General features: G+C 34.3%; 1 protein-coding gene across 3 annotated transcripts in view; it reads left to right on the top strand.

Moving 5' to 3' along the window:
* The window catches only part of CACNA2D1 (calcium voltage-gated channel auxiliary subunit alpha2delta 1), a 330,506-nt gene that overhangs the window by 165,660 nt on the left and 139,658 nt on the right, over positions 1-25,188 (top strand). The window lies entirely within an intron of this gene.

Raw genomic sequence — 25,188 nt, 5'->3', positions numbered from 1 at the left:
GAGTATCCCAAAAATCAGATACCATTCAGGTAAATAACATAACTGTGTGAGATAGTAGTACCAATACTGCATGCAGTGCATTTCTAGAATTGCAGTAACAGACTTTAGCAGAGAATTTGCAAAAAGTCTTTCTAAACTATGGAAAAAAATGCATATTCTGCTGAGGATTCATTAGTTGTATTTCAAAATGAAGTATTTATCTTTCAAGATGTAAATAAGTTCCTTGTCCTGTGTTCATCATCAAGCAAAAATCTTCATATAATAAGAAGACATTTCAGCATTCAAAGTGGTTGCATGTTTTTAAAAAGGGGAAAGGAAAATTAAATAGGATCCATACATTTTTAAGTTTTGATTTTTTTTTTTCAATTTAGGGTCCTAATTTCTGGTATGCGATCTTTTTCCTCTTTCAAAGTCTCATCAAGAGGAAAGAGACCCTAGTGTGACCCTGAGCTTTTTAAAATTCATGGCCACAGTTGCATGCAGCTTCCATAAATGACACAGGGATGAAAATGGAAATGTCAGTATGATGGGGGAAAGAATCATCGTAACTCGTACTCTTACATGGTGTGCTTGACTGACAGACCTAGAGGATTATTCTGGGATTCTGGCTTTAATAAGTGCTAAAGTGCACCAAAAATGCAGGATTACAGAGAACCAACAGGACGTTTCCTTTGCTTTTGTTTGAAGAGAATTGAGACTTCACTGTTATGAGATGTTATAAAACCTTGTCTTGCATTATTGGGATATCTATAAACGCCATGTGACCTTTGATATAAGATTGTCATCATAACAGTATGTAAAATGTTTTGTTGTTACATTGAATTTAAGATCTTAGGTGGTACTCCTAAAGACACTTCTATCCCTTAAAAATGCATGCTAGATAATGTTACTGTACATCCCATCAACCTAAAAATGAAGACAGATTATGACTTCCATAGGAAAGGTACAACTTTAGTATCTAATAAAATGAAAATAACAGACAGAAATGTACATTTCTGGAGAGAGGCAACTGCATGTGCAACATGTATGGTTCATGATTCTTTGGATCTGGCTTTTATATTTATTACCAGAGATGTGAAAGCCTAGAAAATTACCAGGAAGACTGTAATTCTATGTCAGAAAAATCAACTTCTTGTGTGGCTGGGTAACCTTCAGTTACAGATGGAATTTTCGTGACATAACAGCATGAGAATACCTCAAAATCACAGATTTCCTCCCAACAAACACGAAATGATCACCAGGTTTTATTTTATAGTTGCAAAGTCCATGTGTCATCAGAACACAGTGAGCAGTTGGAATGTAGTCATTAAGCAATGTAGAATTATGTTTTTATCTTTTTACAGTATAATCTACAAGCAATTTTTATAACCCTGGAAAGACTGATAACATATCTAGAACACTGTTTTCATTTTTCTTCCTGTTCACAGGAGCTAACCTGTCATTCCCTGATAGAGGTTTCAGTGTCCACTATACTAGGGAACAATTGTACACTTTGAAAATAGTATCTGCAATTCCTTGTCTACATCACAGTGTGCTAGGGAGCATTTACAACACAGGTATGACAAGAAATCCTTCTTAGAAACAGTGGATGAGACACAGTTTACAACTTTTATTGCTTGGAAGCCAATTTTTTTTTTTACTGAATTACACCTTGGGAAGCAGATTTATTTTTTTGTCCTTTATTATGTATGTTTTGTAGGATGCCAAGAGAAACAAAGAATTGCTCTTTGGATCTCACAGAATAGTTTTCAATGACTGAATATTTGACTTGCTTATTCTTCCTTCAGATTGGTTTTCACTTCTCTTGCCTCTTACAGTAGCAGGTTGTTGTCTCTAGGGGAGAGGGACAATTACTGTTAGAGCCACATCCAGTCTGAATTTTCATTTGGACCTGTCAATCACACTTTGTCACGTTAATTAATTTTTTTCTGTATGAAGCTGGGAATTTGAGATTCACTGACTCTTAATCATAGAATCATAGAATTACTAAGGTTGGAAAAGACCTTTGAGATCATCAATATGTTATCTATTAAGTCTTTCTTTCCTATTTAAGTTTCATTTTTCTTGCAGTTATTATTTATGATTATGTATGATTTTTTAAAATATGAATAACAAATTCCCATCCACTTAGATTTTTGAAAATGGGAAAACGGTTTGGCTAGTAATTCTGTAATGGTGCACCACCCATTTAAACTTGAAAACTAATATGTACTATAGAATAATATTCTTTGGCTTCCTACATGTATAATAATTTGCTTATTTTGAAATACGGTGATGAATTTCTTGTGAAGTAGTACCTTTTATTTCACCATAGAAATATATGATATATCATTACAAAATATCTATTTGCTGCATCCCAGTTATTACTTTGTGACTTTTTTGATTGCAGAAAGAAATATTATGAAAGTTGGTTGTTTGGGTTTTTTTCCTTCCCTGGGTTTGGTGCCAAAACCTACGCAGAGACAGGGGAAAGTCTAGGAAGTTAATTTATTTCCCTGTTTCTGAGGATTGCAGTCTCACCACAGGGGAGGTCAATCTGAATAAAATAGACCCAAATCAGGCTTTTAATTCAGGATTTTCAAGAGTTTCATTTAGGTTCTGAAATAAAATCAATCTGCAGCTGAAAACAGAACAGACCCTCAGGTCGTCTTTCTACCACATGCTCTGGGAATTAGTCATGCATCTCCTATTAGCAATAGCAGAAGTCCTATTTCTAAATCCTCTTTAAAACTGTACTATGCTTATCCCTAGGCAGAATATAGGAACTTCAGACCAGGAGTAAGAGGAAATCCCTGCACAAGGCAAGTGAGGTTAATCTTCCCAGTGGATACCACCACATGCCCTTGCTGTCTGAGATTCATAATGCTCCATCTTGCTCTAGTTGTATGTCTGTACTGGTGTAGATTTTAGGGAAGGTGTTAGGCAGAGCACACAAACAAGTTTTGCTTTTCTCTGTGTAGTTATTCCTGCTTTAGTTCCTTAAAATCAGAAATATCGCTTCCATATGTCACTACTTGATTATCATTCAAGAGCTGATTAAAGTGTCAGGTTAAAAGTAATGTGTCGTGAACATGACAACATCATTTTGAATATGTTTGAACAGCTACCAGCAAGAAAAAAGGGCTTTCCCTGCTCAGAACACATTAAACCAGTCATAAATAAAGTTACAATTAATTGATGGTTCATATACCTTAATAATCATCAAATATACATGCTGTTTTTTCATATTCTCATGGCAGTCAAAATTTTTCTACTGCTTAAAATCTTGTGTTTATTATATATATTATTTGATAGCAAGTTTGGCAGTGAACATAAATTTTGCCTTTTCAGTAGTGCATCACGTATATATAAATCGGTTATTGATAAAGTATTTTGATATAGTAGTACTTAACACTGGCAGGCAATCAAAACTTTTAGGAAAGACTTGAAAAATTCAGGTTTGATGTTATAGTGATTTTTATCTTGACTGGAATACTATCTCTTCGACTGGGATTTTTAAAATTTTGGGCAGTTTTTTCTTATCTTGGGTATCTCGGACTATTAGCTTGACAAGAAGAAATATTCTTCAGGAATAGTGGTCTTGTGAAAGGTGATCCTGCCCATGGCAGGGGTGGTTGGAACTAGATGATCTTTAAGGTCCCTTCCGACCCAGGCTATCCTATGGTTCTATGGTTCTGTGAAAAAAAAGCCCTTAGAAATGCTGGGAAATGAAACCATGAGAGTGACAATATTCCTCATCAAAAAAATACCCAATTCGAATAAACTAGGAAAAAGTACATTATCATTTACTCATGGAAGGTCTTATGTGTGATAATAAATAAGATTTATTCAAGAATCAAGATATTGATAAAGCGTGTATATATTTTGGTGTGCTACATCAGCATTCCTTAAATTACTAAAGAAGCAATAAAACTTCTGGGGTTTTTTTTGTTGTTGTTGTTTTGTTTTTGTTTTCATTTTTAGTTTAAATAACAGTTACAGACAGGCAAGACACTTTTATTACTTAAATTATTTGACTCAACATATTTTAAGATTAACGATATTTTTTGTTATAGTTGAGAAACTGAAGCTATTCAAAACTATTTTTCTCCTGGTTTCTTATAAGGCATAAATGAATAGCTCAGGTTTAATACAGCTGAGATTGAAAAATGATTGTTTCAAATCTCTGATATTGTGTGTTCACACCTTTAAATTTGGAAATAGCATTATTTATGTCTCATGCAGACGGCACGTGAGATTACTTTCTTTTAATATTTTTTTGTGTTCTCCGTCATTTTAATCAGTGAGTTATTTGTGAAAACATGAAGTGAGTGAAGTGGACCTTTAAATGAATTTTTAGTGTCAGCCTCTTTTAAATACCAAACACTATGGCTTGGGGTAACTATAAAGTAAATGTTAGTTGAAGCTAAGTCCCTAAGTACTGCCTGGTTGGTTCAATATTTAACCTGGAAGCAAAATACTGATGCAGAAGCTTAAGTAAAGAACTCTAGGGTCAGTATTGCTTTTTATGTTCTGACAATTATAGTGTTGTTTGGGCTTTTTTTCCCCCAAGTAGCTTGCTAGAGCTTCTCGAACTAAATTCTTATTTAAATGAGCAGAAAGAAGAAATAGCTTTTCTAAATTGATGAACAAGTTTGTTTTCTTTGTCCAGAAGACCAAACAACTTGAATAGTATCCTTCATCATAAGGAGATACTTATATTTTGGTACTCAGATTACATTGGTTTAATTGGATGGATGGTTTAGCATAGTCACCTGATGTCAGGCTGACCATGACTCCTGTTTAAAGTTATCAAAATTTAGATAATAAGGTAGGATAAGGAAAGACTACTCAGTAGACAAGGTTAATTTTTTCCTCCTTGAAAGACTAAATTGATTAGGTACAGGCTATTTTGAAGATACTGCTGTAGTAAGGAATTATCAATGTAGATTTAAAGCAATCGACCTAATAATGATGCATCACAAAAATGGTAAAAAAAAAATATTCTCAAGCTGAGTATTTGAGAATACATTTTGGCCTGAGAAGTTTATCCAAGACTAACTGACAGTTAAATGTGACATAACGTTCTTAATGGGAAAAGAAATAGTGGCAAAACTGAAATAAAACATACTTCTGTTATAATTCCAGATACTCTTCCAGACTTGCATTGTCTTACCTTAAAATGTTTGAATAGAATTTTCAAATGTTTCTGCAAAATAAAAAAGCAGAATTTTTATTTTCAGAAGTAAATTTAGAACCTAAATGCCATAGCTTTTCATAGAGATGCAGTTGTCTAAACACACATTTCTACTGGTAGTGAGTCTTTTGAAATATTGTGCTTCTGAACTGAAAGATGTTTATTTGAAATTAATCAAGGGTAAACTATCTAAAATCAATATGACTTTTTATTTGTTATTTGGTATGTATTAGTGTGGGAGCTGACTGAAAGACAGCTTTATGAGATTCTTGACACCTAACACTCAACATGTTTCCTGGAATATTAATTAATTTTTTTAACCTTTTTGAAAGCTAAGTTCTTATTTAGAAACACTAGGGGAAAGTTATATAACATAATAATTAATTCCTAAAATATTTGGGCTAATTTCTGAGTTTTACTAAGCTTTGTTACTTACCTCAAATCGAAAGTAAGAGACATTAATTTTTACACTTCCATCTGTTATTTTGTGTTAAAAAGTTTTCTCTATGCTAACAGTTAAAAGTACTTCTGCAGCTTAGATCTGTAAAATATTTTAAATATTTAAATATTTTACATCTATTCTGATCATTTAACCTGGGGAAATGAAATACTAAGTTGAGTGAACAGTCACAATTCACTAATAATCCATGATGGGAATCTTTTCTTTATCTTGGTGATTCCTTTTATCCCATAGAACCATTTGTTACTAGGATGACAAGAAATTATAGGTTTTACTTTATGATTTGTTGTAAAGAGGTTTTCTTCATATCTTCTGTTCCCAGTTGTTATTTTTACTTGTAAAATGTTTTATTTTACTATAGATCTAATTTTGGCAGAAAAAAAATATTTTCATTTCTGTTGCCAACTTTCTTTTATGGTGTAAGCATATTAACACAGCATGTCTGTGCCCATGCAGAGACATCCTACTTTTCTCTGATTCAGTTTTAATCACTCCTAAAGAAAATACCAAACTTCATGGGTACCATCTAAATTTCACTAGAGAAATGCACTGAATAGTTCTGTCTCCTGATCTTCTAGGTTCCTGTTTCTGAGCTGCAGAAGTTTATCTTCTAATTGATATCTTTACAATCTTCTTTGTACTCTACTTTACCTTTATTAAATAAATATTTAAAGATATATTTAATGACAAAACCTCCATATATTGCTAAAAAATAACTACAGTCAGGATGCTGTACTGGCACAGAATTCCCCCTGAAAACCACAAAACTAAGTAATATTTTATTATGTTAACACATTTCTTTTTAAATGCAATAAAATATATCAAGAATTATTTTTTCTATTTCATTAAGTCTAGGAAATGTTTAATTTATTTTCTTGTTGTTGTTGTTCATGTTCTTTTTAAAAAAGAAGCAAACCTAAAAAATATTGAGTTTGGGTTTTCAATAAAACACCACGGGCCTTAGGCATGGCCCTAATCAAAGCTTGTGGGCTTTTTTCACACTGATCCCCTTGTGGACCATCAACTACCAAACTTTCTATATTATGTCATTCCTCTTCTTGTAACCAGAAGTTCATCTACATGGATCTCTGACGTTATACAGTCTTCTTAAATACTCAAAGGGTGCTATCTCCTACTTGTTTAACATTTTTAATATCATGGTGAGTTGTGAAACTCACCAGAAGGCAAACTTGTCATACCTGGTTAAATTGGTCATTGTGGTGTGACTTCAACAAAATAGAATACCATACAATGAAGAGACCTTCAGTCTCTTTGATTTTCAGAACTCTGGGGTTTAGACAGAAAGATGCCAAAAATGTATTTGTGATCCTATTTATTTTATTTTCTCAAACTGTATAACATTAATTTGTATAGTTTGTAAAAAAAAAAAAAAAAGTGTGAAAATACTTTTCTGGTAAATTGAATGCTGACTGTCATTATCATTCAGCCTCTCACTACAGATTTCTTGATCATCAATCATCTTGACCATTCTGCTGTGCCAGAATTGTCTTGGACTCTATAGCAGGTCCTGGGATTCCAGTGTCTGTTAGGTTGCTTGACTGAGTAATAAATGTTTAAGCTGTGCATACTGCCAAAATCTATCTTGGAGACCAGATGTTTGCTGCTGCTCTTCAGATCCCTTTCCATTCCTTTTGCAGTATTTTCTCTCTTATGCACAACTTGGAATAGCAATTAGTCCTGAATCCTCTTGTAACAAGAGGGAAAAGTTGACTCTGCAGTAAGATTGGCAATGGTTAAAAATAGCTAATGGTGGCCTTCGTATTTTTGCAATACAGACTGCTAAACAGAGCACTGAATATCAGTAGATCTTTATTATTTGACATATTAAAATATAAGGCAATTTTAATGACCATCTTGAGGGAGTGATTGATTCTGGTGTGTGCAATTCTCCCTATGTGGAAACTGCTGCAAGGAGATTCTTCGTGTCATAAACCTGGGCTAGCTTTGCAAAATAGGTTGATGCAGGGTACATACGTTGTCCAAACTTTCTATTGGTCCTCAAGGAAGGGGAAATGTCACCTCAATCCTTTGATCAGCTGCCTCCCCTAAAAGCCTCTGCTGATATGAGGGTTTGCTGTTTACTGCTCTACAGTAAGGAAGATTCATAAGGAAGCTGCAAGTGTAATTCCAGTGACATTCAGCAAGTGTAATTCCACAGCACATAAAAGTCTTTGATTCGGGATTCACAGGAATTTTTCTATAATTACTCCTTCAAAACTCTTTCCCAATATCTATGAGGGAGTGTAGGAAGAAATAGTTGTTTTATTTGCAAGCTCAGAATGAAAATAAATGTTTAGGTGTGTTTCAGTATGTCAAACAAATAGATATGATGAATTAAGTTGACTACTAGAAAAAAAGTGCTAAATTGCTTGAAGCAAATAATATCTGACAAGAAAATACCAATTTATGTGAAGCCCTTAATGGAGAAAACATAAATTATGTTCTGTCTAAAGGACCTTAAAACCTAGTTTAAATGGAAGTATGAGAGATTTGGAATATTCCTTGGTTACCCTGAGAGTCTGACAATTTTTTTTTTCTCCTCTTAAACAAGGTTCCCTTGTTTTGTCCTCAGTTGTTATTTTCAATACAATGTGTTGAGATATAGAGTAGGGACAGAGAAAGGAATGGAGGAGTGAAGAGGAACTATGACCTACCCCTATTTTCTTCTTTCTCTGTTCTCACACAAGCTGCCAGTTCTGCTCTGAGCTGTGCAGCTGACACCCTCTGTGACCCTGTGTAAAGCTGTAGAAGAGCACATGTGGTCGTGCAGGCAACTTCTGCCTCCACCTCTGCACTCCTGTGGCATCTGATGGTGTTGACTGGGCTGAAAGTGCACGTGCATAGAACAAACTTGTGCAAACCCTCAAAGAAGAAGGCAAGATGATTTAAACCCAGTAATATAATATAAACCGCATAAAATAACCCACATGTATTGCCAAGAACAAGTGCCTCGATGCATACATAGATAGCTTCTGTACACACAAAAATAATGTATTAGAATGAGTTTGTTTATTCTTTACTCAACCCACACAGATTATGGGGAATTGAAATAAAATATTTGCAGACTGTCAATTTTTTTCACTCTGGTGATGTGAAATATTTTGAATGGAACCATCTCTCCGCTCATGAAATTTTTAGAAGGGTCTTGTTGTTTTGTCCTGGGTTTAATATCTAAAAGGTTTAATATATTTATTATCAACAGAGTTCTGAAACATTTCCCCCAGAAAGAAATCTAGTTTTCATCTGTGCAATATTTAAAAAAAAAATAAATTTGTTTTCTGTAAAACCCATTACTGAAAAATTAGCCCTCATATTTCAGAATGTCTTGTATTTCCAGCCTGTGGTACCATGGCTGTGAGTTTTACTCCACTGATGGCAGCCTAGCTATGAGTTATGATTTTTTTAACCTCTACTGGTTAAAAATTATATCCCTGGGTTATTGCACTTTATGAGACTTACATGATGAATCCTTATAAAGCTATACTCTAAAAATATTTCATTCATTTGATTCTTTCAGAACAAAGGGAAATAAAGTTGTTAAATTATAGATGTGCAGGAGATAAAAATTAAGATTCAAAGTATTTTATTCTGAAAAATACTAACCATGATAGATGATATATTAAAAAGGTAGGAAATAAATCTGAGTGTTGTTGGAAATATCCCTATTGATAAAATTATATGGGTTGCTTACCAAGAAACTGCCTGTAAATCAGCAGTAGATTAATGGATTGGAATATATCTTCTCTACTATAATTTCAGCGTGCACATTATCATATTATCCAGCATTGTGGTTAATATTACTATTTTTAAAGTAGTATCACCTTCACAAATGATATGATCAGTTTTAGTTTTGAAGTGAGGAAGATAGGTAATGCAAGACTGGGAACAATATTACTTAGTCATAAGTGGATTTGAATATCCTTAGAGAATGGCTTTTTGTGGATATGTCCAAAATTTGCAGTCTTTAAAGGTTGTAACAACATATGGAATGTAATTTAAGGGCATGACTACTATTTCTTTATTTATTACTATGGACTCACTGATTTGATTGGTCCACTTCATTCTTTCTGCCATGTGAGTTCATTTCCATTCTTAGCTATTAAGAAGGAATAATGTGCACTTTAGTAATAAGGTGTTTCTCTGGCAATATATAAATCATAGATTTTTCTCCCATTATTGGGGTTGTATTTTGTGAAGTTTTGACGGTGTAGTTTGAATATAGGCATCTCTATATGTTTCATCTGCATATGTGGATATATAAATACATATGTATAAAGATATTTAAATAACGCTATTGAATTACTTAAAATTCATACTATTCTCAAATGTCCATTTGAGCACAAATTATGTTATCTTCTCTGTGCATCCTTTAAATGTCTGTCATGAAATAATTTAAAATTCATGTAAGATTACTATGTTTTAATGGTCTTGTATAGTGTACATCTCAGTTGCTTCTCTGTGTCAGAAGTTGTTTTATGCCAAATTAGCTGTGGTTATTTCTCTGTCTGACACTAGTTCCTTCCAGATTACTATTTCCATCAATAATAACACATTGGTTTTATTGGTTTTCCATCTTGCCCTCCCTGCAGTCTCTCCATCGTTTAGTCTGTACTTGCCTACTTTCCCTCTTGATTTTTATGAAGCTCAGCTTTAGATATTTTTCTCTCTTACAGTTGTACGGGCATTGATTTGAAAATGGTGTCTGACTCTTTGTGAAATTATTTGGTTTACTTCCAATGTCTGTCTTTCATAAACAGAAAATCCTAAAATTCAAGATCACAGAACTGATCCATAAAATAAACATTTATATTCATGATCTCTCACACTTTTTCCTTTCTTTTTGATGATGAGGAAGATAAAAATTAATTCTCCTTTACTGCAGGTGAAGTGCATGCCAGTTACCATTGAGAAACTGATGTGCAGTTGTAAAACCAGATGCCAGTACACTCCCTTTTAAACCTGAAATATGGATATTTTCTAAATGGTACATGATGCAAACTTCAGTTCTTTGGATTAGATCTTGTCTTCCATTGTACTAAGAAGGCCACCATCATATCTGGTTTTTTTTCTTTTATTCTTCATACAAATCTGAAGTGCTCCTGTCTTTTTCTTTTAGAAGACAACTTTGTCTTCTCCTTTCCATTTTATATCTGTTTCTTCTCATTTGTCATGAGTTCTGGACTCTTGTCTGCCTTTTTCCTCTCTTCTGCTCTAAGCCTTCATTTTCTGTTTTGTTTATTTGTTTGTTTGTTTTCCTTTTGTATGTAGTTTATGATTATCTTTATTATGCCATACTGAGAATTCTGGATTCCTGAGATCTCTTTTTCCTTCTGGAGTCAATATGCTCCTCTGCTTTTTTCTCACAAGCATGGGATTTTTAACTTTGTTCATCCTATTCACAGCTTGTTCTTCTGATCCTCTAGTTCAGCAAACATGTGCTTATCTTCAGCTGTCTGTCCTCTATCTTGCTTTATCACATTTAGGATTTTTCTATTTTCTCAAACTGTATCTCTATCAATTTTTCATATCCCTGTTGGGTACTATTTCATAAATAAGTAACTTTTGTCTTACTTCTGCATAAGATAATAGACATCTTTCAGCCTTGGCATCCTGTCATCTTCAAATTCCCCCTGGAATCCCCTCTTGCTTTGTACCTTTTCTTTCAGATTTAGGTTATTAAACTGGATATAGGTTTTTTAAAATAGATATCAACAATTTTAAAAGAATATTAATTTCTGCCTTTTTCTATATAAATATTCATCAGCTTTATCTTATTAGAATAATTTGAAATGGAAAAAAATGTACGGGGACAAATCCCTCAACATTACCTTGTGGGCATGTTGACATGGATTTACACTGAATTCTGGGTTAGTTGAATGACATAGGATAAGCCATGTATGTGTTAAAATGCTTTTGTGCTTAAAGTATCTGTTTCTGAACAGGACTTGTTAAGTTCAGACAGGACATTTCATTGAGACCGTTACCTGCCCTTGCTATTGGAGCCAGCCCCTGCCTGCCAGATCTCCTTCAAGTAAAGGCTCAATTTTTCAGCAAAAACAATTAGCCTAAGCATGTGTTGTAAAATGAGACTAGGACTTTTCCATTAATCAACATGATAATATTAGTGATTTCTAATGAACATGGTCACACATCTCATTGCAAGTCAACTTTCAAGTTGTTTATTTAAATGATTTTAGCTTTTACAGTTAGACACACCATTCTTTGAAACAATTATCTCTATAACTGTTCATTCAGTAGGAGAATTTCATAGTAAGCTGTTTTTAAATTTTTGGCCTATTCCCATGAAAGGTTCTGTGTTCTTGCTATCCATTTATTTTCAGTAGTATTCGAAATCACTCAGGCCCATTCAGGTCAGCACCTTACTTTATGTTGTTGAAAAACAATACATAGTTGCTGACTAGGAAAAGAGTGAGAAAGGCGGGAAAAAGCCCGCTTTTTCAGTTGGCAGCTGAAAATCAAAAGCAAACTTGGGTAGCTCAGCATGATGAGTATGGCAAGTGACAGACTGTTCAGAGCTGAGGAAAAGGCGATAATGAAATCTTAAATTAGAAAATCTTCCAAAACAAGCTGACAACACAGTTCAAAATAAATTAAAAAAAAAAAATCCATAGAGGTTGGCAAAGACAAAGAAAAAATAAAGATGTAAGAAGGCATAGCATAGGGGCTTATTGAGCTGGGGGGGTGCCAGGAGATGTTGATTTAGTATTTCCTAGTAATTTTTCTTCTGGGGATGAGAAGAGGCTTAGTTGTTTGGGCTGTTATTTTGCTTTATTTGAAAGAAAAATCTCAAGAGTCAACACTTTACTATGTATCTGATTGAAGTTTCTGCACAGTCAGCCTGGACATACCAAATAACTACTTTGTACATTCCTTCAGTGTCATTTAGTTGAATCCAAATATGAGTGCTCAATTCCCTGAACGGTATACTGAATATCAAATACTGTTGGTTTCATTTTTAGTTTGCCAGTAAGAACATCATGGAATCATAAAATCACAGAATCTGCTGAGTTGGAAGGGACCCACAAGGATCGTAGAGTCCAACTCCTGGCCCTGCAAAGGACCATCCCCAAGAGTCATATCATGTGTGAGAGAATCATCCAAGTACTTCTTGAACTCTGTCAGGCTCGGTGCTGTGACCACTGCCCTGGGGAGCCTGTTCCAGTGCCCAACATCCCTCTGGGTGAAGGACATTTTTCTAACATCCAAACTAAACCTCCTTTGACACAACTTCAGGCCTGTCCCTCATTCCCTCAGGTCCTGTCACTGGTCACCACAGAGAGAGATCAGTGTCTACCCCTCCTCTTCCCCTCACAAGGAAGTTGTAACTGCAATGAGGTCTTCCCTCAGTTTCCTTAAGGAACATCTAGTTGCAAACAGCCTACCATGAGCAGGGACACCTTTCTCTTGACCAAATTGTCCAGAGCTCCATTCAGTCTGCCCTCCAAGGAAGGGGCATCCACAGATTCTCTGGGCAACCTGTCCCAGTACCTCGCTACCCTCATGGTAACAAATCTTTTTTTCTAATTTCTAATCTAAACATGTCTATTTATGACTCAGTTTTACTTTCTGTAGTTCAAAGGAACTAAGGTTTTACCTTCTACTTCTCTTAGTGAAGGTGTTCCAACACTGATATGGCAATATCAGTATGATACACATTTAATGTAGAAATGACTTAACAATGAATCAGACCCAAGAGATACAGTGCAGTGGTCCCCATGACTGATATTTCCAATACTGTAAAACTGAAATATGACCTCTAAGAGGATTGTGTTGTCTGTGAAATACTGTCTGTGGTACTGCCTGTGACAGTCTTGCATCACTTTGCGACGACTAAGTTCTGGAATAACATCATCAATGCATTGGAAGGTTATGATATCTATCATTGATAGTTATAAGGTGCCACTAGATTTTTATACAAATTAGTGAATATTTTTTTTATTATCTAGCAAATAGAGTTAATGTCAGTACTTAAACAATAGCTTTCATTAAAATTTGTATTACCTACACATTTTAGAATAGTATGTTTACAGACACCAAGTAGGCCAGATAAAACAAGCTGCGCAAAACTACAATCCTGCAAATCTTATTTTGTCTCATCTACAAATATTATTTTGTCACTGTGTCACACTAAATCTCTCAGGTTGTTGCATATCTTGCAAGACTTTTAGTGTATCTTTACTGAGTTTTCAGTTTTCTAAGCAGGTGATGTGAGGCTTGCCTTCTTACACAGTATGTGGCTTGATCTGGAATTGCATTTTGATGGCATTTTGTTCAACAGTAATTGCAGGTCAAGGTAATAGTGTATCTTAACATGTCCTCAACCTGGATATAACACTAAGTCTGATTTTTTAAGGAAACCTAAAGATGTAGATACAGTGAAATTATTAATTAGCTCAAACTCCCTTTAGCTTGTTGAAGCCAGTGTTTCACCTGAAGCATCTAAGTAATGAAAAAGGGATGCTAATATTTTTATATTATTTATACATGTTATCTATTTTTCTTATGAATATTCAATATACTAAGAACTGTAAGATAGTCACATTAGTAGTTTGGAATATATGAAAAATAAAGCTAAAACTACTAAAATAGTGTTAAATTAACACATTGCAGTTAAATTTTAGATGCATTGTGCTAGTAAAATAATAGGGAAATTGAGTGATTTCCTGTTCACAAATTATATGTGAGAAGGAATTTTGTTCTGGAGAATCCATTTGTTGCAATTGAATATAATAGTGTGGAGAGTGAATAAATGAGATTTCATTGAAGGATGCCTGCTCTGTATTTAGAAGAAATTAGCTGAGAGGTACGCAGTGTCCCTATTTAATTATTTCTTTATTGACTTTAAATTTCGTTTAGTGCAGTTCTCACCAGCATGAGAAATTTACATTATCTAACCAGGAAAATCTTTCTGCTTTGCAAATCTTAACGTAATGTCAAAACCATGTTTTGACATATAGACTGGATACATGCAATATTTATTGTTAGGTCAACAAATATTGATGGTTGTTGACTTGATTTTAATCATAGGGGTTGTATCTGAAATGATAAATATTTTTTTTTTCACATGCAGAAAAAATGGTATAATGTTTGATGATGAAATAGACTCAGTCCAGATACTTGAGCAAATGTGTTTGCCAGTGGAAATGGGTATGATATATATCACTTTGCTTTTACAATGTTGTCAAGTTTAATGAATAGGAGCCCTTGTTTTTGCTGGGATCTGTCATGCTTTTTTTCTTTAGATAATAACTTCAAAAAAAAATTCTTGTAATTATTAACTTAAAGGCAAGGTATTTGATATAGTTGTACATAAAAGTGCCTGTTTGTGGCATATTTATTATTTCATCTACCGTAATGCATTTTCCCCTCTTATCCACTCTATGTATCTCACTACTTGTGATGATTTTAGCTTGTTCTCTGTGTTCTGGTTTTTGAAAAAGGCAAAAAATTGGAAAGATTAATGGTTGATCTTAGAAGTGGGAAAGTTTTTCCCAGTTTATTGGTATTATTTTTCTGATTTTTTTAGACTTAACTCTCTTTAGTAGTCCTTGAGAAATGTGAATCTCAATCACGTCTGCCCTGAACAGTCTCCATGATATTGAGGAGTCACTGCCCATCTTTTGTTTATTTTTAAAATAATAGTGATTGTCTCTTATCTTGTAAAAGCCCACCATGAAATAAAAAAGTTATCTGACATTAGGCAGCATCTGTTCTTAGATTAAATGCTTGTAATTTGGGAATTAATTACTTGTTTAAGAATTTTGGTAATGCAGGTTGTCTTCAGCAACTTGGATATTGAGTGATGTCAGGAGTATCAGACTGACAGATTGCAAAGCTGACTGTGGTAAAAGTCTTGATCGCCAGCAAAAGATCTCTTTGCACCGTTTTTTGTTTGTTTTTTGTTTGTTAGTTTGTTTTGTTGTTTGCTTGTTGGTTTTTTTTGAAGACAAGCCTAGAAAAGAGTGTCTAGTCTTTTAGACAGTGTGTGCTGTAAATGGATGTCTGAGGCCGTGCTGGTCTAATAGGAAGTCACAGGATAATAGCCTCTTGCCACTGGCTTAAGTGAAAGGTGAAATGGAAACATTTATTTTCCAGTAGAGACATTGATTTAGTAACAGCTTTCTATTACTGCAAATTACTGATATAGAAGTTAGCATTTCACCCTCTTTGAAGCAGCCTGGTGTGTTCAGAATGAGTTATACACTCCAGCAGCTAAAAGCTGTTTGACTCCAATAACAGGCTTTTTATCCAAACTATGGACCACACTTACTGGGAATATAAAAACAGTTATTATTGTTGAAGAGTGTACTTCTGTCCTTTTTTTGATTTGTTTTGTTTTGCTTTGTTTTTCCTCTCTTTTTCTTTTCCCTCATATGCAGGGAACATGTACTCTCTGGAGATGGTAAGAAAACAGATCTGTTTCCTTATGATTTTCTAGTACACCTTAATCTCATCTCTGCTTTATGAATAGTTTTGTTTAGCAAAACTTTGTTCCTTCATTTTAGATATGATAAAATAGTTTTTTCTGTCATTTACAATATTCATTTTAAGGTATTTTCTGCTATTCTTTCCCTATGGAGTGATAGTATTCTGTAGAAGCTGAGAAAGGGGGAGGGCAGTGTCAAAATGGGATTATTCTTCAGAGTCTGGTAACTTCCTAGAGCATCTTGGAAAATGCTCAGTGTGATAAAGTACACAGTGCATAAATATATATAAATATAAAAGAACTGGATCTGAAATTCTAAGAAATATAAGAAAAATAACGCAGCGTATATCGCTTCCATTTAATATTATAAAATATATTATTTTCTGTTATATGCTATATGATAATGTAATTATTATATAATATTTTATTATATTATACATATTGTTTGCATATAACCCAACAAGGAAATTCTCTAGTTCACATAGTTTTTTTCCTCTGGTCTCTGAGAAATTCTTTTCACATTTTGTTCAGCACTGGAATACTGGAACTGAGCATCACCGTCAGGGAAACAGGAGGCTAAAAGATACAGTAACAGGATTGTGATTGTAGCAGAAACAGAGAGAAAATAAATCGCAGACAATAAAGGCATCATATAAACCTTAACTTCTTTGTGCTGGTAATCAGCCGTTGTCAGATCCAGCTCGAAATTAGAGCAGAATTTGTTCATATAAAGTTAGAAAATGAGGGTGGAGGCTGAAGGGGTGGGGGTTTTTTGTTTGCTTGCTTAATTCCTAAACCAGTGTAGATTCTTGATGTAGAAGATAACATGTTTTCATTAACTTTTGATTTATTTAATCTTGAAAAATGGGAGACATCCTTTTTTTTCCTACTCAAAGCACATGTAGATCCCTTCAGGCTAATTTAACACAAGGCTCTGAGAGGCTCAAGATTCACTTACTCCTTATGACAATGGCAGGGAAATTTTCTGTGGTGCAAAATGCTTTATGAGAAATTGTCTAATGATTTGTCTGGCTCTTTCCTAAATACATATCTATATATCTTCTATAGAGAAAATAAAACTTATGGAGAATTTACCTCCTATGCTGGATTTTGAATTTGTATGTCATAGCTACTCAGATTGGAAATATTTAACTTTTACAATTTTCTATTCTAATCATTCCCCGATACCATTCCTTGAATACATTTTCATAATGCATTTTACTGAAACACCATGAACTTCTGTAGAACTACATAAATTAATGATAATCAGAGATTTAAAATTCTATTCACTGCACAAGTCAAACTTGTTGGTGTTCTTTTTAAAGAACTAGTTCACATAAATTTATTCAAAAGTGCAGTTGCATGCATTTTTATATGTTAATTATTTTATATTTTTGTATAGTATTCAAAAGAATAAGACAAATAATTTTGGGTTATTTTTAAATCTGACTGAGTTTTTTATTTGAAAACAAAGCGTGCCTTTTCCCTTTCTAAAGGGAAACACTATTAGAAATTTTATGCACCCACATAAAAAGGTGGGGAAATTGCATCCTTCAAAATAAAAAGCACACAATCAATCTCCCAGACACTTAGCAATGCATCAGAAAACCTTCTTCAAATGCACTTCAAGAGTATGGATTTGTCTCTGCTTTGTAAATTAGTAATGGGATTAGAAGTATCAGAAGTCTGTTTTCATCATGTGGCAGGTTTTGAAGGACTTCTAGTGGGTTTTTTTTTTCAAACCTGGTCTGACAAAACCCCTTTTCATCTCAGCTAGTTATCTGAGCTATTGGTGTCTGATCTGGAAAAGATCCAGAATCTGCTTTTAGCTAGTATATAAAATCCATTAAGAGATGATTTATTCCTGCATTCACTACTTCTGTGCTGTCACTTCTCTGTAACTCCAGTTGCAGTCCTAGATTCTATCTAGGAAGATAAAATTATTTATTTTTTTTAGCTGCTAGAAAGTATTTTTTAAATTGCGTGATAATAAAAAGACAATCATAGGAAGATTCCTCACAGAAAAACAAAGGAATCAAGTACTAGCTCCTCTTTTCACAGTATAAGGGTCCTCAACAAGTATCATGAACCTTTTGCTTTGATGAATGAAAAAAATATGCTAAAATCCTATTTTAAAAGACAAAAGAAAAAAAACCTTCTTGATTTGCAAGAACATGTTTGTAAAGTTAATGATAAATGCATTAGTCAAGTTCTCTTAGAAGCCCTGATTAACTGTTAATTTAACTATCCATATCCCTTTCATGTCACCCATAAAAGACTACTTCTGTAATGGTCTCTTTCTACTCATCCTTTTGAAATATCATAGAGAACTCATTAAATATTGAAACAAAACTTGAACAGTCTTTCTAAGGCAGCTCAGAGTTAGAAGTTCCCTCTAGCAATATTCATATTTCAGAAAAAGTTACACCCCGATCCAGGGCAGCTTTAACTCAGACATGATGCAGCCAGGTGGGTGTTGGTCTCTTCTCCCAGGCAGCTATCAGTATGATGCCTAAAAGAAAACTCAGGAAAAAAAAACTCTGAGGCAACTTAATTTTTGGAGATAAGATAAAAAAAAGGATTTAATGATGCCTCTAGGGCAATAGGGTTACAAGATGCATGTGTACCTTCTCTGTCTTAGGTGTTACAATTTATAATACTGTCCTTCCAATCCCAAGTTTTTCCACCCCCTGGCTTTTGCCCCGATCCACCCTCGATCCACCCCTTGGGAATTAGATCTGAGGTCTTTTACTTCGTCATTTTTATCTTCCTTGGAGAACAAAGGGCAGACAGTCACCCAGTTCTTGACTGTATCTTGTGGTTTAGGCCAGAGTACAAGTGTTCTTAAACAGAAGAGGCCTATCTTGAAGAGAAGTGTAAATATTCTAATGGAATTTGGGAGAATTGATATGGGGAATTGGGGTGAGAGGGTTGAGGAATGTATGTAGCTACTGTGCTAAGGGTAAGGGTAAGCGTAAGGGAATAAAGCTGCTGCTTCTAAAACCTACATTTGCTACCAAACTACTTATAAAACTTAGAAAAATTAGAAAAAATCAAAAAGACTCTAAGGCATCAAGTAAGACAAGAGGGCAGGGTCTTAAGGTCTGCCAGGGGAGGTTTAGGTTAGATATTAGGAAGAAATTCTTTACAGAGAGGGTAATCAGACATTGGAATGGGCTGCCCAGCAAAGTGCCCTCCATCCCTGGAAGTTTCTAAGATGAGACTGGATGTGGCACTTAGTGTCATGGTCTGGTAACCACGGTGGTGTTGGATCAAGGGTTGGTCTTGATGATCTCAGAGGTCCCTTCCAACCCAACTGATTCTATGATTCTATGATAATGATTTAAGAAGATTTATCACTTTACCTGTATCTTACTCTCGCATGGTAATAATCTATGCATGCTTTTGTATATCAGCTGAGAAATATTGTACATTATGAAGAGAAGATTCAGGTTTCTGCTGATATTTATGTCCCTAAAGCCCTCAAAGGAAGGCTTCTTGTATATCGGGGGCGGGTGGGAACACCACATTTAAAAATCTCTGTGTTTATGAATTTCAGAAAAAATTCAGTTTTCCAGTACCATAGACTGTTTCCTCCCTAATGATTATATGGTGTGTTAATTCAGTTTCAGTCTATTATTGGTTACTGGAAATTAGCATCATGTTTTTGAAATACCCAATTTATATGGAGTGCTCCTTAGGAATAAGGATCTTTATTTTCTCAAAAGGAAAGAAGAGATTACTTTATGTTATGCCATTTCAGCAGATTCAAAAAAGCTTAATGTTGATCAAAACAGTTTGTGTCATAAATCCACTGATAGGAACTGAATGAGAATGTAAATGTTATTGAGAGGATGATTGGTCTCAATGATTTCATTTTCAGGCCTCTGGAGATGATACTTGGGATGATTATGCCAAAATCCCTGCAATAACAGACAGAATCCAAAACTGGATCATGATACAACAAATACATCTACAAGGGTAGATACAAGAAGAAAGCTGGGGCACAATTGAGTGTCCTAAAAAACTTATGTCTTACATAATAAGTGTAAGACACAATATGTGTCTTACATATTGTCACAACAAACCTTTACAAAAATCAAATTAAAAATTTTAAAATAAATAAAAATTCAAACTACCATCTTAGTTTTGTTTTTTTTTTTTTTTTAATCCTAGGAAAAAAACCCAACAGATTTCTTATTCCTACCCCAAACCACTTAATGTGGTGGTTTTAGTAGTAGTAACACTGTTGTACATCTTCTGAAGTTTAGGGTATTTGAATGGATTTCAGGATATTTGGGGTGTTCACTTACTTGTTCGATGCAGCTGCTCTGTTCAAGCTGAGCTCTTTGACTGCTGAGTTTCCAGTTCATCAGGCTGGATTACTGAAATGGTCTTGTGCAGGATGAGCTGCAGTGAAATGTAGTAGCCCAATGCCTCATCATTAGCTAAGAGGGTCAGGCTCAGCCTGTTTCACACACTATTTGTATTTCTGACTTTATGGATGCCTACTGTTGTTGAGATGTGTGTTAAACTCCTTTTTACTCTCTCTTTGGTTTGTTTTTTTTTTTTTTTTGGGGGGGGGACTTGGGGGGTTTTTTGGAGGGTTTTTTTGTGTGTAATCCTTGTAGATGTACTCAGCAGCTTTACTTCTTGTACAAGCATTGTCTTTCAACATCAATGGCTGTGTAATCTCTCCTGTCTCCTGTGCAATGACACTAGTACTGAAGTGCATCTGGACATTTCTGCTTCTGATTTTTTAAACTGTCAGAAGGTGCACCTTCTAAGGAATTTTCAGTCAGGTATAATCCCATTTCTACTACCCATGTCCTTGAGGTTATCAGTTTCTCTCCACAGGTCTTTGATACCATGACTCTTCATTGACAGGGTTTTTTGATTTTGTGTCATCAGTATAAACCAATGAAAATACTGAAATGGTGCTTAAAACTTATCATTGTCAAACTTTAGTTTTAATGTCTTCTTAACCCCGTATTCACTTTACCAGTATAGCTTCCTGATCAGTCATTATCCAATCTACATGTATTGGATCCATCTTTAAACTTCAACTAATGGTTGTTCCATGTAAATAGCTTCAAATGTTTTGCTGGCAACTAGATAGATGATTTGAATTATATTCTTCCTCCACGCCCCCCTAACTTCAGATAAATAAATATTTAGAATTAATGTATTAATCTGGTATTCTATGTCTTATTTTCCCTTCATCTTTCTGTTTTTCCTTTTTCACTGTTCATTCTGAAAGCGTGCATTATAGGTAGCTTGATTACTTGAGTCAGTTCTTCCTCCTGTTTCTTCATGGAGCTTATGTCCTGTATTTATGTAGCATATAGTACTATTTTTAGAAATCCTTCCTATAAATTCACAATCTTTCTTTCAGAATTCAGTGATAGAGATTACCCATTCCCTTGGTTGTTATGCAGTAAGTTTTTACTTCTGCTTAGTGTTGTGTTTTCTGTTTCTGCATCCTCATTTACAGTAGTTGAGAATCTGTATAAATATGTTTTTGAATAGGAAAAACAAAAAAAAGAAATTGCTGTTGGAAACAGGGCTACTAGTAGAAATAAAAACGTCAGTTGCAATGTATTTACCAGCTTTTATTTTTACTCTGACTTAATAGCCTTTGGCACAATGATCACACTCAAATTTTTTCTTCCCTATGCCAAGCAACTGCATTGTTTGTTCTCCCTTTAGGGAGCCCTGAGAGGTCTCCATCCACACTTGCAAATAAGATAACACCACTGAAATACATTTGAAAGAAAGCGAGCTATGGTTACAAGATCAAATCCATCTACTGAATGGAGCTGTCTGAATGCATGCTCTTAACCATAAAATTAAGGTATTCTACCTTTTGCAAGAAGGACTAAGCACCATTGCATTCACCATAGGGAAAAATATAATATAGGCTATTTAGTTAGGTATATATTGCAACTTACTTTCTTATAGCTTGTCTTTGCCAATGTGCTAACTAAGCATTGTGTTAAAGCATTAATTTATCCATGGAGAGGCAATTAAAGAGTGTACATTTCTCAAGCAGTGTGTTACTTAATATCATGTTTTGTTCTTTCTAATTTCTGTTCTGTAGTACCCAGTAGGACACTACATAAATGCAAACTCTACTTTTTTTTCTTTTCTTTATTTTCCTTATCTCACTTCTTTTTTTTGTTTGTTTGGGTTTTTTGTTTGGTTTTTGTTATTGTTGTTTATTTTTGTTTGCTTTTGGTTTTGTTTAAAAACAAAAACAAAAACAAAAAAAAACCAACACAAAACAAAACCAAAACCAAAAAAGCAAAATGGTTTATAAAACACTTAACTACAGAAGAGCCTCATCTGAAGCTACTATTTAAATAGCTTTGCGTGTCAACCACTTTATGCTGGTAAATTTCTTCCTCTTATTTCTACATCACAGTCAATCTAATATTTTTATTGCTATTAGGTCAATAATCATTGATCACTTATTCAGCATAATGCTTTAGTGCTACTATGAATTAAAGTACAAACTGATAATTTTGTTTTAATAATTTTTCTAGGGGGGTAGAACCAAACAAAATCATTTCTGAAGATTAGGTGATTTTGAAACTTAAAATGTAATATTTTATTATAGCTGTGAGGTGGCAACTTAGATTTTTTGTTTCAAAAAACCAATAGATAAAGATTCCATAGGAAATGATGATATATGTAGAAATAGTTCATGTGCTTTGCTGGAAGGGACAGAATGCACAATCAAGCCCAGTTTCCTGTAGCCATAGCTCTGTCACCCATGCTGATCTCAGCGAGGGGAGAAGGTGTCTAGTTCAAACATTAATATCCTACAAATCATCTACTCTTTTGACACTGTGAGATACAGGTGACAAAGTATATTCCAGTTGCTTTCCACTTTTAGTAAATTTAAAAACTAAGTAGAAAATGAATGTCTGTCACAGGAAAAAATGCAGGAGAGATTAAGAGCATTTATTCCCACACTAGCAGTACATTTGCTAATTCAAAATGTGAAATGGAAAATGTCACCAATTTATTTTAAAAACTTGTTAGTATCACACAGTACTGGAAGACTTCCAGAAAAGAGTTCAAATTAGGGCAAGTATATACCCTTAAAATTTCAGTTTGCTGAAATTTGTGGCTGGAGGGTTTCCTGATGAGGGTTAATGTCTTTGTGTTTTACATGCCAGATTTTACCTTTTTTTGCCTGTGAGAATAGGTTTTAAAGCATATTAACTCAGTCTCTTCAGCATAAGATTAGTATTGTATAAAGAAGTATATCTTTTTTTATCATGTTCCTATTTTCCAGTGTATCGCCCATAGGTTTTAAGGTGTCCTACCCCCAGGATGAAAGAGTCCTCATTAAATCAATTTGTCCTAATGTGAAATATATTTTATACCTCCTATCCTTTCTGTTACCTTTTTTTTTCTTTGGTTGGTTGTATTTGTTTAATGAGTCTAAGTAGAAAAGAAACGAGACCATGCCAACTTTTTCCAGTATCTTCTAAGGCATAATTCTCCTCACTGATCTATTATTGCCTCATCCATTCTCTCCTTCTTCATATCCTACTTAACACAGTGATTTTTCTATTGAGAGGATCTCACCTTTATCTCCTTGTCTTCCTCTTGCAATACAAAGTATATTATTAAGCTGATTCACTGTTTCTTCTTTGGTCTTTAAGTCTTCAGTTCAGCCGTTTCTCTCAATCCCATTTTGTTTTGTTTTGTTTATTTTATGATTTTAAAATAAATTTATTATTCTGTGGTCATTCTCCCCAAAATCATAAGTAGCAATATCTGCTGTCTACAGGTTCCTTCGGAGGGGAGGTGGAGAGGCAGGTCTAATCTCTGCTCCGTGGTATCCAGTAACAGGACATGTGGGAATACTTCAGGGGAGGTTCAGACTGGGGGTTTTCTTTACCAAGAGGATTGTCAAACACTGGGACAGGTTTCTTAGAGAGGTGGTCAATGCCTCAAACCTGTCAAGTGTTTAAGGGACATTTGGAAAATGCCCTTGGTGACATGTTTTAACATTTGGTCAGCTCTGAAGTAGTCAGGTTGTCAGTCATCAGTCATGTAGCTGGACTGGATGATCACTGCAGATGACTTCCATTCTATTCTATTCTATTCTATTCTATTCTATTCTATTCTATTCTATTCTATTTGAATGTTGCAAGATGCAAAAGAACAATCTTTGTTTTCTTCCAGAGCATTTTTCTAGAGCTCAAGCTGGGAGACACCGTCCTCTTTTCCTTTCAGTTCCATCATGTTTAGTAGATGATATGTTGTCTACTAACTGTGACACACAATTCGTCACACAAGCCTAAAATCACATTTTTTGTTGGGATTTTTTTGGTGTTTTTCTTTTTTTTTTTTTTTTTTTTTTAGTAACCACAAAGAAATCAACCTTCTAATTGAAAATATCTGAATATTTTCATTTGTTATAGTTTTTTTTTTAGGAGGGAGGGAATTGTGTATATCCCGTGACAGTGAAATTTTCATCCTTTCCTGTTCCTTTATTCACTCTCCAAATAAAAATGTGAGATTGAGTGTGTTTAACAGGCACCAGTAATTCCTTTTGAGTTGTTTTTTTTTGTATCATATCATCTATCAATATTTTCACCCAGCAGATTGCAAAAATTAATAAACATTTTGATTTTTTCCATTAAGATGCAATGTTGCTACAATATAACTTTATATTTTTCTGTTATAGTCATAATTTTAACTACATTTGATCCTCTCCATATTCAATTACTTATCCTCTACAGAGAGCTCTACTTCTTCCAGGATTTGTTCAAAGTACTGTAATTACGACACACACACTTAAACATTTTCTTCCCTTGTAGCCAAAGCAAAATTCCTGTGGATATGGCACAACTGATGTGTTGACTATAATACTGTTCTGTTTGATGCTCTGAGATTTCTTGTTAACATTACTGCATTTATCTCATTTCCATCTCTGTGTTTTTGCAAGAAGTGTGGAGGTCATACAAGTATCTCACCTCTGTTCCCTTTTAGCTGAAAAATTGTACCAACTTTGAACCTACTTTCCTCACTGTTTCTTTGGAAACTCTTGAGAGTTTTACTCAA

This window comes from Manacus candei, unplaced genomic scaffold (assembly GCF_025592945.1).
Source record: "Manacus candei isolate 608988 ecotype Guabito, Panama unplaced genomic scaffold, ASM2559294v1 h1tg000160l, whole genome shotgun sequence".
NCBI classification, from domain to species: domain Eukaryota; kingdom Metazoa; phylum Chordata; class Aves; order Passeriformes; family Pipridae; genus Manacus; species Manacus candei.
The sequence above is the reverse complement of the archived record's forward strand: the minus strand, read 5'-3'. Positions and strand labels throughout refer to the sequence as shown.